Raw genomic sequence first — 17,049 nt, 5'->3', positions numbered from 1 at the left:
CCAACAGTGAACATAATCTTACCTACGATATTTTCCAAAGTAATGATTAGTTTATTTCCAGAAATGTTACATTTCGCAACTGCATCTTAAAGAGTTACAAGTAAGTGACACCAATATGCAAAAGTAGATAATGTGAGTACACAAACACTACCTCATGCAACACGCAAAAGGCAATTAAAACATTTACTTTCAGGAATTATTATTTCAGATGGGAATGTGGAAGAGTAAACATGTTTCTCTATTTCAAAAATTTATGTTCTCAGGTAGCAGATACTGCAACATATCCAAAAGGTTGATTTGCTTCCAGCAGTTAGGTAGTGGACATGAATTACATAAGTATGGAGCTGGGGAAATTAGTTTAATTTGTATACATGCTAACTTTATAAAATTAAACTAAACTTGAGGAGAAAAATTCTTGATTTTTATTTGAAGCCAAATCTTCTGAATAAATTACAAATACTCAAGTTTAGTCCACAAAATGCGTCTGACGGAGACATGTTTAGAAATTTAGCAGGAAGATAGCACAAGAGTAAATTGACCTCCATCATCTACAATCTAGGTGGGTTCTGACTTTTACAGAAGGAATAAAAAATTGAATGAACCCTACAAGACCATGAAAGCTTTTTTTCAATTACTATTTATTAACAAATGCACGTGTGTGTGCGTATTCACATGCAACCGAGAACATTTGCATGCATGAGCACGGGATAAATGATTTCTGTGTTCTTCCCATGTCACAAATGCTGCTTCCCAGTTGACTTATTTTCTTCTGGAGACAGAAAATTCAACCTTTTATTAATTATAAGGTAATGAAACCCATCCGTCTAACTGTTCACATTCAGCTGTGTATCATGAGTCAGAAACTGAAGCATGGCTCTGAGAAAGGTCAACGAAGCAGAACTGTATTTCATTTACAAGAAATTAAAAATCAGGAATTAAAGAAAAATAAATAAACTTTAAATGAAAATGACAGGTTTGTCTTTCAAGGGAAAGACTATGCTTGCACATCAGAAGCTTTACTTTCCCTAGGGTTTTCTGTAACTGCTGCCTCATAGTTTTTCCTCAATCTGCCCACTCCACAGGAAAACCCAAACAAAACAAAGCAGACAATGGAAAATGTGAAGACGTGCTCCTCATACATCTCCATTGCATATTTCTTCTAGTCTCTCGAGAGACACAATAGAAATGAACAAGATACAAAGCAAAACAAAAGCTGCCATTGAGAAAGGTTTTTAGACATGACCTAGAAAAAATACAAGAGAAATATAGTGTTGTACTTACTTCTATTTTGAAATTCTATTTGATATTTAAGGCATTTCCTCTTCTATTAACACATTTCCCCTTCTACTCTTTTGACTGATTAAATTTAATTTCTTAAAATTATGGTACTTTATAGTTTTTTTTTTACTTAAAAAGCATTTACATTATAAGGTGAATTTTTAGAGGACTGAGATTCAAGAGCCTAAGAACACTAAATTTCAAAATATTTTCTGTACTTAGAAAACACAGAATTTGACAGTTAAATGTTGAAATTAATCAGATAGTTACATTTCCACATAGCCCATGTGCACTGTAAGGCAGTTTGTGTGGTAGGTGAGAAATTTGCCCATTTTAACAAAGGTCACCACTCTAAAGAGTGTTTTTCTGGATTGTAAGTGAATTTTTCAAGTGGACGCTTGCCATTTCACTGAGAACAAAAACATCTCATTTAATTCATAGTCACCTGACCCCAGAGTATAGACAAGTGCATTTCTGTAAATGAAAGGAAATTGCCTGAAAATAAATACAGATAACAGAGCAAACTTTAATTTATTTTGTATTCATGAATGGATGCCTATTTTTATTAGGAATACATCCCCTAATGACAACTTCCCTCACTTATTTACTTTTTCAGGATCATTTTTGTTTTCAGGGCAGTAGAAACAGAGGATAAATAAATACAAAATAAAGATGAGATTGGCCGTATTCTGATCATAGCAAATCCTGACATTTCTGCTACTTTTCTGCATGGTGATTTTGCTGTCATATTGCACTGTTTTGAGTTGCACTTTTCCATCAGGAAAAGTAAGGAAAAAGCAGCACAAGTGAAAGAAGTCAAAACAGTGAATTACCTGGCTCTAAAATACCTCCAAAAGAAGGACTTTGGCCAGAGCTATGCAAAAATGCCTAATACAAAGCATTATGTGTGTTAGCCTGATTTAAAGTGGCCCTTTCTGCATCCAGGACCAGGTCCCCGTCAAAAGAATCACACCATCTCAAAAGAAAATCCAAACAAAAAACCCCAAACAAACAAACAAAAAATAAAAAAACAAAACCCAAAAAAACCCCAAACAAATGAAAACCCAACCAACCAACAACAAGAACAAAAAAAAACCAAACAAAAAGAAATCAACACACAACTCCCCTTTTGGTAATACCTACAAAGATTATGTCTATGGGCTTTTCTCATAGCTTAGAATAAATTTGATTTTTTTCCAGGAAGAAACACTAGAATTAGGCAAAAGCTGACTTTATCACATAGAATATTCTTAGAAGAAAATTAGGAATGTACAAGATGGCAAAACTGTTCCTAGTATATTACTGAAACATCTAGCTAGTGAGGACAAGCACTGGTCCCCAAGATGGGGTATGCTTACAGTGTTGCCAGAGCCACAATTTATTCAGTTTTCTTTTTGTGGTAAAATGGATATATAGAGGGGGAAAATAAATCAATTCCATCTGAATGAAATAATATCCAACTTAAAAATAATGAACTTTTATTCCACTGAACACTTTCTAAGACATTTTAAATATTTAATTATTTTTCAACTTAATTATGTTACACAACTCTTAAAAACTATTTCTTCTGCTCCCTTTTAATATTCTAATATTAAGATGCAATTTTCAATTGCAATTTAATATTAAGATGCAATTTTCAAGAAAACACATGAAGAATTTGTTCATCTGCTGAAATCTAAGATCAGCTTTTACAAAATATTGAGGAAAGAATTACGAGAAAACTTTTGATATTTTCAGAATTCTGTTGTTCAAGCCTTCCTTTCTCAGAGGGTTGATTGATTTCCAGAATAGGAATTCGGGTCTCTCTGAAGCTTTACCACTGTTTGTGAAGGCTTTACTTCGACCTTTTGTATTTCCAGTGTGATGGATATTGAAGACAATCCCACAGAAATCATTGCGTTTCAGAGCAATATGGAAGTAGGCATAACAAGAATGAGAACATGATTACCTTTTTAAAGTATTAGCCTAAATGTCTCTAACTGACATTTTAGTAATTTAGAAAAGAATTTGTTCATGTTTTGGAATATTTTGCTGGTCCTCTTGATGAAAAATATGAAAGAAAACAAATCAGGTAACATTTTTTTCGTCAGTAAGAAATAATTTAAAAACAAAACACTGGAGAAAAAAAGTGCTTTGTTAAAAAATTGGAAGAGGAAATGGAAAAGGAAACCAAAATAATTCAGTTATGCAGCCCTGGATTCTCTGGATATTCTCTTGTAAGATCAAGGAGGGACATAGGAAACTACACAGAAAATTGCATTTTATGCATTTAAAAACTGTAAGAGGAAAAGCAGAGCAATGCAATGAAAAAAAAATAGGAAGACAGTCTCGTGGTCTGCTGCTCATTGATTTGATAGGTATTGCAGTGCTTTATATTTATGATGTAACTTCAGATTTGCATTTCCTTTTCGCTCATTCCACAAGGAGATACTGTACCATTCAGCCAAATAAATCAGTGAAGAAATATACTGTTAAGAGCTGGTCTGACTTATGGACCCATTCAATTCAATAATCTGGAGAGCATGATTGCTTTAAGGTCTGAAATTGAACAACATCTTAGTAAAAATTAAAAACAAAGGAATGGACTCTGGTAATTGCTTATTAAATTTTCAAGCCCCAGTGACAATAACAAGTTTAAATTGATTGCTCAATACATTTAAAATAGATGGTACTGAATGTGCAACAAAACCACACCAGCACAGCAAATAACTTGATGTTCTTGAATGGATAAGTACCTCAGTACTTCACTACCTCTGGAGAGTTTAAGGAATTCAATAAGGCTGACTCGAATGGATCCTATGAAAACGCTGTGCCTCACCCACAACTAGTGCTGGACTGCCCCAACTGCTGCCTCAGCTTGGTGCTTCAGGGGAGAAAAATATGCTCTTTCCACATGCACATTCTGGCTTTCTCAGCCCTCCTGAAAAACCCATCCCCTTCCTTGCTGCTGCTTCAGAGTCACAATATATTTGTCTTCCTGGTGCAAATCCCAAGTTTCCTCATGCTGTGTTAAATTTTCACAGGACACTTAATTTCAGTATGGTAAGATCCAGGAGTTCAACACCGTAAACCAACCAAACAAGAACACTTTAATACACGGGAGATGGGAGGGAAAGCTTGGACTACAGGGTCTTGTTAGAGTGTGTGGAAGGAAAATAGGAAGAGGATAAGGAAATGGGAAAAAAGGCCAGGATAGAAAAAGCAGATTTAGAAGAAAAGCCTACTGGCTTATAAATCTCACTTCTCATCTTCAGAGAGCTTTTGAAAATACTAAAGGAACTTAAAGATGTGAGTTTAAATGGTTTTCTGAAAGACTGTTTCTACAAAAGCTGTAAGGTACTCTGAAAAATTCATGTAACTGGAGAAAGGAGGCTAAGAATACACAAGGGAAAAAGAAAAAAACAATTAAAGTACTTGAACAAAAGGGAGAAATTAGAATTCTCACTTTCACCCTGACTTTTCACAACACTATAATAACATGAATCAAATACAGGTTTTACATGTTAGTAGGGAAAAGACTATTTGCTCAAACCTGTGAAGTGATACATTTTTTACTTGTCTTCCAGAGAAAACACACTGTCAAAGAGTCTGTCAACTAAATACAGAAAGCTACAGACAAAGAAGCGTGATCCCAGCCAACTAAACCGATCAACAAGATGAGAGCCAACCTGTCTGTGTTGTTACAGAAGCAGCAATTCTACCCCTCAGAGTGTGCTGCCGCTGCCCAGATTGCTTGGCAAGCCACAAGGTGAAATTACCTTCTTGCCAGCTGCTGTCTTTTAGTCTGCTTTAGATTTGAATGCAGATCTACAGCACCTAAGGTTTATAATTTAAACACAGGTACAAGGGTTACTTCAAGGGTGTCCAACCTGTGAAGTTAAGCATGCAAAAACAAAATTATAGGTCATCAGAAAAAGCCCAAATGTGCCAAAATTGTCCTGAAATTGTGGCAAGACACAAACAGTTCTGAGCATTTTCTTCAGAGCATAGCTCCTAAGAGCTAAGCAATATAAGTGGAGAAATAAAATGATGGAAAGGATTCTAAGGATTCTTTTTTCACTCTTTTTTTTCTTTTTTTTTAATACCTTTTTTCTCTTAGCAAATGAGAAATAACAACGATTGAGGAAAAAAGGTAGAACATCTGTTGAATAAAAATAAATTAATAAAACCCAAAAAATTGCACAGGCAATATGAGGTGATACATTTTTATTTCTCTTTTTTTATTCTAATAGGTGAGATCCTGCTTATTGATACCAACATTTTTTTTAACATCAGTACTTCAAAAGGAGAGCTATTTGGATATCAAATCAACATCTATAATTTACCATTAAAAACACAACATTAATATTATTTTAATAATTGAAATAATATTAAATTTTTTTAAACATAAAAAGAACTCATTGCCATTAGCAGTTAGAATTCATATTTGTGCCTTATTTAAATTCTGCCTTTTATTTAATTGTGGTTCAGAGGACCATTGATAAGATTTCTAAATTTTCCATACAATCTCTTTTTATCTTCTTAATAAATTCTCAAGAACCATTTCAAGGCAAACACAAATGAGACAAGGAATCACAAATTACTAGAATTAGGGGACAACTGCTGAAAGATGCACTCTGATTCCCTTTCAAGTGGGAGAAAACCCTACATGTTTAGAAATCACTTTCTTTTGGTAGAATACATTCCTGGAGCACTATTTTCAGCTACCATTAGAAAAGATGTTATCAAATTATTTCTGCTTTTTATTGTTTGGTCTGTTATGACTCTCCAAACTCAAAACCCACTTGGGATTTGCTAAATTAGAGCTGAGGTATGAACCAGAGAACATGACACTGCAAAGCTTCCTAGCTGCTCAGCAGGCAAGAGAAAGCGTCTTTTTTTCTTTCCTTGTTTGTGGGTGATATTTCTTCACAAAATGAGGAGGAAAAATGTATCAAGCAAAGTTAATTATACTTTTAGAAATTTCCCATCTACAATTCAAATAAGGATCTCCCTGAGAGGGACTCAGATTTTACATACTCTATGTGCTAACCTTCATCATACCAAATGGCAGCAGAAACTGAAATATTTTCCATATCAAGTGCATTTCATACACAAAGCTTAAAACCACCCATGCATTTAGGCTAAAATGAATTATCTAATTTAAACATATGAAATCAGGCAGATTTACAAATGAGGTTTCATTTCAAATTCATACCTCCTTGTCCCTATTTCAATAAGGGAGAGGAAAGCTTACAAAACAGTGAGAGATGACTAACTTCCATGTAAATTATCTCAGAGGAAGCGAAAAGATTTTAAAATTGGGGTTGTTGATACAACAGTCTGTTGTAACAACTCTAGTCTTTTCTGGTGCTAGTATTTTCTTAGAAGTTTTCCTTAGCACAGCTTGTGGATTAGAAACGTAAGAGGAACTATTTCTGCTCACTGGGACAGTCATGAAACACAGACCAGAGGTAAACAACCAGACATGGAGAGAATACAGGACAACAGACAGCCAGTCTGACCCTTCATTGCAAGGTACCTTGTTCCACCATGAATTCAGCAGTCTTTAGTTTTTCAGTAGAGCCCACTTGTAAAAGAATAATTTCTCGGCAGAAGGAAATTGAGTACAAAATGGTGGCTTCTGAGAATTCCTTCCATTTATACAAAGTACTTCTTTTAGCACACAGTTATTATATATTTATGCAGTACACACACAAAAAAAAACCAGCAGGCAAAAAAAAAAAGAAATCATTTGAACACAGGTTCTCCATGAACCAAATGCACTCAGAAAATGCAATACATTTCATTTTTCTGTCATGCTTCATTGTCTATATTTTCTTAAGCAGTTTCCTCTAGATAATAAGGAAAATAATTAGTTCTGCTCCCCAACATGGGCAATTAAATATGAATATTTGGTTTTTTGGTAATACACCCATGTGCCAGAGTAAGGGGCACAATAAAAATGATTAATTGAATATGTAAGTAACAAGCAAAATGTCTTTGTTAATCAGAAACACTGATACCTGAAATAAATACAACTTATAGATTAAAAGTTCATGTCAGAGCAATAACCAGAATTCAAATACTGCCTCTACCCCTGTATCACTTGCAGCTTAATACGGAAATGAAGATACCTCTGCATTAGTGTTTTATTTTGAATCAGGGGAGTGCTATTGATGTAACCATGCTTAGATAATTTGGGCTCCCGTTGCAGTGTGGTCTCAGAGTGAACATGCTGGGGTCTCTGTAGAAAAACTAAAGCTGAAGATGCACCCCACCACTGTACAGTTCGAAGAGTCTGACCTGGGCTGCAGTGAAATTGCAGTCTCCAAGAGTGTATAGGGAGGCCCTCAATACCCTGCACATCCATATTTATTGCTGTTTCCATTGCTTTCTGATGCAGGACATCTTGAGCAAACTGCGATGTGTATATGCTCTTTTGTACTGTTTTACTTTAGGGTAGATAATAAGGAAAGTTAATTTATGAGCTAAAAATTAAGTCTCTAAGCAGAAACTTTATTCTAAAAAGAATCCAAAAGACTCTAACCCAATCTTTCAAATCAAAGCAAGAAATCATTTCATGAAGACAAAAATTCTAATTCAAAATTTTTTTGTTCTGTCATCCTCATTATATTTACCAAAAGCAGCTAAATGTCACCAGCCTCTAAAATGCTGTATTTTTAACCATCTGGATACACCTATGCTGCTCAGACACTTACTACTTGCAATTTAACTGAAATTACTGTGTCAAAGGAGTTTCCTTCAAAAATAAAAATTTTTGGAAAAATTGCTTTCTGTGGATGTTTGAAAGGTCCTTAAAGAAACATTAAAAACAAACACAAAAAATTTAATTATTTGGCTTTCAGATATCTTTCTTAAGGAGAATCTTAAGCAGGAATCCAATTATGTTTTATCAGCTGTATTACACATAGAAATTTATTCCACTTAAACAATTAAGTTTTAAACTAAATGTCTATAAAGGTCTTTCCTTTTTCTGTTTTCACACAGCAGTATACCCATCTGTTTGAGTTTTCTACCCATAACATGTACTCTAATAAAACCACAGTTCAGTCACTGTTTTACTGAATGTTATAGCATAAAAAAAAAATCACATTTAAGATTATACCATCATCTCAGTGTTTTAATTCAGCTTAGTGGCTCTGGATATAAGCTGCTTCTATCTCTTATAAGAGATAAGCAGATGCTATCTGTTGCTGCCCTTATTTAATGTTCTTTCTGACTTCAAAGAGCAGTAAAGTGGGATGTGAAAGCTGCTGGAAGATCCCACTGGAAGCATATTCATAGGTCACTGTTCAAGTCATCCTCTGCTGTGAGCTTGAGAAATTATTGCCACCACTCTCTGGTAATGAGTTACTGCAAACTAGTAGTCTGCAGTTTATTTTCCACTGTCCCACCATAGAAGACCTAGCATAGCTATATAATATTTATATAGCACATATTGGATCATGAAAACCCTCAGATGCTACATTGCACATTCTCAAATAACTTTATGCTTACCATCACTCCCCAGCTCGATCTCATCTCAATTCAGATTTTCCTCTCTCAAAGCACATTAGAATCTTCAAAGGTAACCACAGCTTCCTGGCATTCACAGTCTTTAAAAAAATAGTACTGATCCATGTTATAAATAGTGTGTGAGCTTGTGCCTTGACCACCTTTGGAAAGGTGACAATTATGTTTGTATCTGTGGTTAAATATGAGGAAGCACATTTCATATTCCATATGGCATCCCATGAAGCATACAACTGGAAAGAGAACAGAGATACATCTGGCTGCAACTACTCAAATACTCTGAGTGCAACTGTTTGGAGCTTTACTTATCTTTTTAGAAGTTTCTATGAGAGACAAACACAAAGAGATTTAAAAAACCCCAAAACAACTTTACTTTCAAGAGTGACACTTTTCACAATTTGGATTCATGTTATTTGTTGTTTAAGTACATAAAACTCTCCACCTGAAATTATCATGGTTGTCCTTTCTGTGGAAAGCCTCTTTCACATCATGTACATGCAACACTGTATGAGAAGCTTTTGATAACTTGCTGTGAACAGCATTACCTTCTTCAAAACAAACAGGTGAAAAATAGACTTTTTTAAACAGCAGCAAAGTGAAACAATGTAGGAAAAGTCTGCTTCTGCTTACCATGTACCATGCAAGAAGCAACACTTGAGAGTAAAGGAGCTGTAATTAATAGTGTTAGCTTAGATTCTGGTCTAAGGCATTCTATTCCTGTCATCCCTTAGGGAAGAAACATGACAGGGTACCTTTGCTAGCACTAAAGTAATCAAATCAGTTATGGCCACTATTGTTATTGCTAATTTAGCCAGCTGGGGGAAAAAAAAGAAAATCAACAGTTACTCGAATTTGGAGTCCTTTTGATAAAATATACAAAATTAATGTTAAAAAAGAATGGAAGGCTGGAAGTCCACTTCTTTACTAATGTGTTTGTATGTAACTGGCAATTCTCTTGCATGCAATTGAGATAGTGTCAAAACATGATACAGCTTTGAATTGTAAGCAGGTGTAATATGAATACAGTTTAATAAACTCACTGCAATTTATTTCCACTTTTCTAAGCAAAATTGTTTATGACAATGCTTTCTGCAGATTGAAAGGAAATATGAGGGGGAAACTTTTTAAATAGTATATATTAGTGAGGAAGTGGGAGTACAGTTTTCCTCTTTGCTTTTCATGTCATGAGTAGTTGTAACAATAATAATGGCCAAGTTAATTTGTATGTTACAACACAAGCAATACCTTCAGCCTTTACATCGCTTGTTGAAATGACCGGTTTTACTTTATTACCATCAGAAAATAGTGCCTAAACTCTAGAGTGAAATTAAAACCACCTTATACCACTGGTGACAGCTCTGAAAAATCAATTTCAGGCTTGACATAATAAGTTACACTGCAGAGAACAGAAAGCCCCATATCCTGTGGGACTGCTCAGATTGTACTTTGCAACAGAAAAGACTCATCTCTGGTTCCTAATGGTGTTATGTAAATACAAAGGAAATGTGCAGCATGCAGGGTGACATCACAGTATATAGGAAGAAAGGTTGATCACAACATTAAATTAAATTATGGCAAGTATAAAAAACAAGCTGCTGAAACTTATAAAAATATCGTTATTACGCTACATAAAACAGATGCTACTTGTACTTTTAAAAAGCAATAAAATGATCTGAAGAGAACATTACAAGTAAAAAAAATTACAGTAAATATATTAGTCTGTGTAAGTTGATTAGAAATATAAATTATTTTTTCCTGATGAGTTCTTCCTTAACAATAATTTTATGTCTGAGGTGATGTTGCTGTAATGACTGTAGATCTGACTACAGTCCACAAATGCTGCTGATTTTGAAATGCTGGCCATCTAAAAGGGTTTTTTTAAATAATGTTCATTAAATTATGTTATATAAAGTCACAATATCTCTTGATGTAGCAGCAGAACATTACCTTAAAATTTTAAATTTTGTTGCACCATTTAAAAACTCTGTCTTATCTTAGTAATTTTAATAATGTATTTTCTTTTCTACAGCTGTTTATTACTGTAACTAACAAGATTACTCAGAAGGCCCAACTCTATTAATGGGATCGTATTGATATTCTTTAATGCCCTTCATTTATGTTTAGTACTATGATACAAAACAGTCACCTCACTGACTACAGCCTTGGCCATTTTCAAATCACCTACATTACTTTGTCACAGCCTGCTAAAGCCTAGGCCACAGAACTAAGACATTCAGCCTCTTCTTGTCCAGATAAAACAGATTATACTAAACGTGTTCAAAAGGTTTCCTGAAATTACTGTTTTATAATAGATAATTTTAAAATTCTGCTACCTTCATAAGATCTTGTGAACTGTTGACACTGTTGTACTGGGGATAAGGTACCGCTCTCTGTGCTCTCAGCCATGATTTTAATGATAATATATGGTTAGTAAAGCTACTGTGGGCTACATTCAAATATCCTGAATGTAGAGAGCAGCTTGTAGAGTGAGTTTGTAAACTAACACACCATGTGAGTACATGTTTTCCTGCAATCAGTATTTGATAATAAGCGCACCACATCCTTAGGTTTATTTTGTATTCTACTGCTAAAGATAGGTTCTACCAAATAATTCAAAGCCTGCAGATTATGCACGAAACTGCTACTGTGAATATTTGCATATCATGTTATTTTAATTACAGGATACTCTTGATTTAATTAAGTAGGACCATGTTAATTATCCCTTTCACAAATCAACTAGACACATCATAATTTATTACAATGAATATAAACTCCAAACTCTCACTTTGGAGATTCTCATACGCCTGTGAATCAGTTCTTAGTAAGAATTATTTAATGACACAGTTTGAAGTAGCAAAACTTTCTCTTAAAGTCCAAGTGCTTGAAAACTTCAAAACTTGCTTAGAAACAAATGATGAGGTTGAAAAAGCAGAAATAATAAAATTCACTGTCAGGTTTAAAAATGAGCATAAACTTAAGAGATGATTCTCATTATTATATTACAGGTACGTTTAGAACAAACAAAAAGCCATATATTTTGAGCTTCCCTTTTTCTTAATTCAATCATGTGATAAGCTCAACAGGAAATATATTTGACACTTTCCTTATCTATTTCCGGATCATTGCTGGATCAAATACTGTAGCTACTGACGAACACTCTCAGTGGCAACACGAGGGGAATCAGCACAATTTTTTTCACCTGAAAGCTCTGACTGTTGTTTGCAAAAATTAATGTTTTGTTAGCGTAACAGGTCTCAGTGAGGAGCACTTAAACTTGGATATCAAAGCTGCAGGCTGGTGACACAGAACAAGGTTCTCTAAGTAGGTCAGATCCCAGGAAACATGTACTCCACAAGACACAGCATGTGAGAATCATTCAGTACTCACACATGGTGAGCATAGAAATGATATAAAGTATCTAGCAGAGTGAGAGGGAGTTACCAAAGGGAAGGGATGCTCCCCAGCTTATCAGTGATGGTCTTGTAAGAGAAATAGCTGACACCATCTCCTGTATTTTTGATTTTTGTAAAACTTCTTGGGTAAGTTGCTCTCTCTAAATCATGCTATCTCTGTACATTTGTTTAATGAAGATAAATCCCCCAAACAGGTAAATCCCCAGAATGGCAGCAAATCTGGAATGGCAAAACTTGATCATAACCATCTCTGTGATGTTCCTTAATTAGCTAAGTTTGTTAGGTTCTCTTCCCTGTGTTCTGGCTTCATTTGGCTTATTTCTTAGCTACAGAAGTCCCCTCCTGGGTAGTTCAACACCTGAAGGTGCATAATACAGAGGGTGTGGCTTCCAATGTGTGATCAAGTAACCAACTGAATGAGAATTTGCAAGGCTGATCATTGTGCCATTTCAGATCATATTTGAATCTAGCCACAAAAGAAGCACTCTGGGATTTTCTATGGTTTCTATGTGAGTAGCTGTACGGCAAGGATTTTCTGATAATTTTGCAAAGCAAATATTGCTCCTTATATAACAGTCAGAAAAATCTATGATTTGTATGACACATTACTCAGACGAGACAGAAAAACTGAACCATCACTTCCTTACCTATCAACTGTCCCTTACCAGTTGTCACAAATTACCAATAAAATGTGGTTAAAAAACCACATGGTCACACACTCACTTCATTAGCAATCAAAAGATTTATGGAGTCCCCATAGTTACATGTGGTATGGGACCTAGTAGAGCAACATTTTTCAAAAACTCTGAAATGCCATAAACCTTAAAAAAAATTCATATTTCATAGTGCTTCAAATAAAAATCTAATCAGTTCAAAACTCTGATTCTTGCCAATTTAATGTCTATGGTGCCTCTCTTTTGTTACTGGACGCTGGTTGTGAACCAATAATATAGATATTAAGCACACACATATAAACATAAATATTTTAAGTATTGGAAATTTTTATGTATTTTTTCTGATGGTAACAAAAATCTTGTCTTTAAGAAAGGAAGACTTTGCAAAAAGGGATGATTTTTTTTCCCCAGGAAGTGAATTTAGTTATACATTTCATGGATGACTAAGGTTTTATTTCCTACACTCCCCTATATTAAGGCTCCAAGGGGATGTTCACTTCACCTTCCAAATCATTACCAATTTCATATTTTGTTGTGCTGTATCATCAAATACTTTTATTTAAAAACAAAACCTTCCAAAACATCAAGCCAATGGACTTCTCCATGTCCTACACAGTTTATGAAGTTGATGTGTCCCATATTATGTGTGTTCCATCTTTTAAAATCCTTGAACTGGCTCTGCCTGCTTAAGGCACATTCATATCTTCTTTAAAAGACATTGCATGTACACTGGAAGCACTGGCAGGAGCTTGTATAATTGTCACTTCTGACAATTATATGTAGCCTTTTAAATACAACAAAACCATATAAGTCTAAATATGGCTAAAAGAAGGTACACAACAATGAAGAAAGTGATCAGACATCTCTTGCCATAATACAGAATTCCCCATTTAAAAAACCCCAAAGAGTTGTTCTGTTGTGCCTTTTGATATATATGGACAGATGACACAAGTAGTTACAGAGGTATTACAGAAATTTTGCTTGCGTCTTCTACTGCGTTTTAAGCCCTTCTCTTGGGTGATACTTTGTGATGTTGGAAGTTGATTATGACTACTAAGATAATGTGATATTGGTTTTTTCTATGGGATTATGTGATAAAATAGACAGTATAGTGGTATATTGACACTTAATGCCCAAAAAGAGCAGGCCAAGCCAAAGCAATGCTATGTACATTTCAGATATCAGAAACAAGGATCTCTGCAAAACACTGTAACAGCTCTACTGAGCCACAAAATGCAAATATTGAAGCTCACACAGAACAATTAAACCCTGAACTACAGTAATAACTCATTCAAAAGTCAGATGGATTTACCAGGCAACAGCTTATTACTTGTGAAAAACTAGGGCATCGGTGTGGAAAGAACACACAAACAGCCCAACCTCCGTCCCTTCATAGAAGGTGTTCTGAAAAACATGCAATACACATGCATTACTTGTGAAGAACACAAGAGCCTAGCCACTAGATAAGTGGTATTTCTCATTTGCAGCACGACAAAATATTACTGATCCTTATACTTTTACTATCTGATATTTATGCCTTAGGACAGTATCTTACTGCATGCCATGGGAATGCAATTGTAAATCTGCCTTTGATAAAATTTGTTTCTTTCATCTTGCCTAAAGTCAGACATCATTCTCTGTTCTGAAGAAGAATTTACTCAAACACAGTAGAAAGCCACACCTAATTAACTGGGATATAAATGAAATTAGAAGATAGAGGCCAACAACAACAAGAAAACGTCTGTATTTCACTGTAAAGTGTTACAGGATCAGAGCAAGGCTGTGCAAAGGGTTATTACCATAAGCACACTTCAACAAAACCTGATCTCTCTTTTAACGATACTGAGGCACCACTACAGACATCTCAGATTTCTGTCTATGTTCAATTAGACTAAAGATATTTCACAAGCTGGTAAAGGTTTTGCATATTTTTCTTTTCTCTGGGGATAGTCTTTCAGAATCCAGAGCTAAGTTTTTGTGTTTATTGTGAGGGGCCTGGTGAAAAGTCCAAAGAGTCATTTTTTGCCTGTTTGTAGAAAACTTAGAAACTGTGAATACAAAGATGAGATTTTGCACTGTGTTGTCCTTCTGGTGGAATGTATCTCCTCTGCAGCAGTCTTTATCTCAGTCTCAGTTAAAGTAATCCACTGTCTGTTGTCTTGTCATAAAAATATATTTTAATATTTATTCACACACACTATTCACTGATTCCTCTCAAGTAGAGAATTTTTCTACAATATATTTCTAGTATGAGTCTTTCAATAATATTGTTTCAAATTGAATAATAATCCACTGCCATCAACACTTTCTTTTTAAAAATACAACAGAATGTCCAATGCTTGGTTGACATAGAACCTTGTTAATCTCTTCTGATTATTTTGGCATGTCTTGGAAGAGAACTGCTCATTACCATGCAGATAGAGATAACCTTTGTTACCAGGATAATTGTCATATAGCACTTTGCATTTGAAATTCACTTGCTGAAACAATCGTACAAGCCTAAATTACAGGGAAACTAAAACTAGGACGTCAAATGTAACTGGTTGAAATAGTGATTATTAAATAGCTCTGCCTTTTCTGTAATGTCAGAGAGGAGATATTCAAACATTCTATAATATCGCAAAGAGGGGAGAAAATTACAGGTCCCCACCACCATGGAGATTTTTGCTGAAAGGCTAGATTCTGGTTGTTTCATGTAGAGTAGTACATAAAAGGATTTGTATTGATTTTGATTAGGCTTGATGTAGATAGAATACTGTGAACAGTGGTCAGGGACTTTAGCAAAAAATAAGCAAATGTGCAACAAGATTTTGATAACAGGCATACCCAGTAAGAGTGAAAAATATTAATAACATATCAAGGAAAAAATTGTGTAGTTGTGAAATTTCCTAAATCCTGTTGGAGCTTATTAAAAAATGAAGAAGTTTCACAGAGGTAATTCAATTGCATTACAATCCATGAGAAGGGTTTGCAGTATAAGTTAGGCCAATGCTCTGAACTTGCAGAGGTGCAGCATAGTGAGAGAATACCTTTCCCTCTTGGAGGAGATGTAGGAATGCAGTTAACTTAGAGTAAATGTATACTCCGGTTTCACTGCCAAAGCTGGATAAAAAGCTGCTGCTTTCTTAAAAAAAGTGCTCTGTAGACTTTGATAAACATAATTCATGGAGTCTTAAAGTATCGCCAGCTTCAGTCATTGCTGCGCAGTTCTGCTGGGTGCTGTCACAGTTCTAGTCAAGTAGCCAAGGGAGACAATATCCCTTTCAATGGTAGTTTCCCTGGAAGGGCTGTGTTTTAGACTCCTGCAGGAGGAGCTCTTAGAGGCTCTGTTTTTCAGTATACGTTTTTCTGACATTCTGCTAGAAGAGCCCAAGAAACCATATATGTTTCCACTTGCCCTCTGCTTTTCAGGCTAGGAAACCACAACTGAACACTTTGACCACTGGCTCCATAGTCTGCAAAATAAAGAATCCAATAAAGAACACAGCAACCCACTGTCAAAGCAAATTTATATTTGCAATGGAAAAAAATCTCCATTAATGATCTTTGAATCTTAAATCACTTTAACATGTTATTGACCTTTACCAGAGAACTCCAAAGAAACAGAATCATGCATTCAAAAATAGTTTATAAGTATGAAACAGAGAAAACATGCTTGATTTCAATCAAATACAAGAAAAATTGCAAAAAAGCTATTTCATTAGAAGAAGATAGTATACAAATAGGAAAAATGACTGGACAGGGAACAGTCCACTTACTTGTGTGGTATGACCTTCCCTGAACTTTGGCAGATTATGATGAAAATAGCTCTTTCCTATGATATGAAAAAGTGTTTTCTTAGCTAAAAATAATCCCCTGTATTGCACTGAAACCTCTTCCGTATCCCATAATACACTATCCTGTAATATTTCAAAGCTAGGATCCACCATCCAGCGTTGTGCTTTGCTCTCTTAAATTGAAGAGGTTTATGCAAGACTGGGATATTTATTTATTTCTCCTTGCATTCTAAACCCTGTCTGTCCTCTATGATGAATTATGTCTTTGGGAGTTTCCCAACAACAGTGAGATCATTAATGTAGAATTGTTGCATTATAAATACAAAAAATTGAACATTTTTGGAGTGACTATTGTTGTGTTCTATAGGTAATTTTGAGAAGCCTGATATTTTG

The sequence above is a fragment of the Coloeus monedula genome (genome assembly GCF_965178545.1).
Source record: "Coloeus monedula genome assembly, chromosome: Z".
NCBI classification, from domain to species: Eukaryota; Metazoa; Chordata; class Aves; order Passeriformes; family Corvidae; genus Coloeus; species Coloeus monedula.
Note: the sequence above shows the minus strand (reverse complement) of the source record.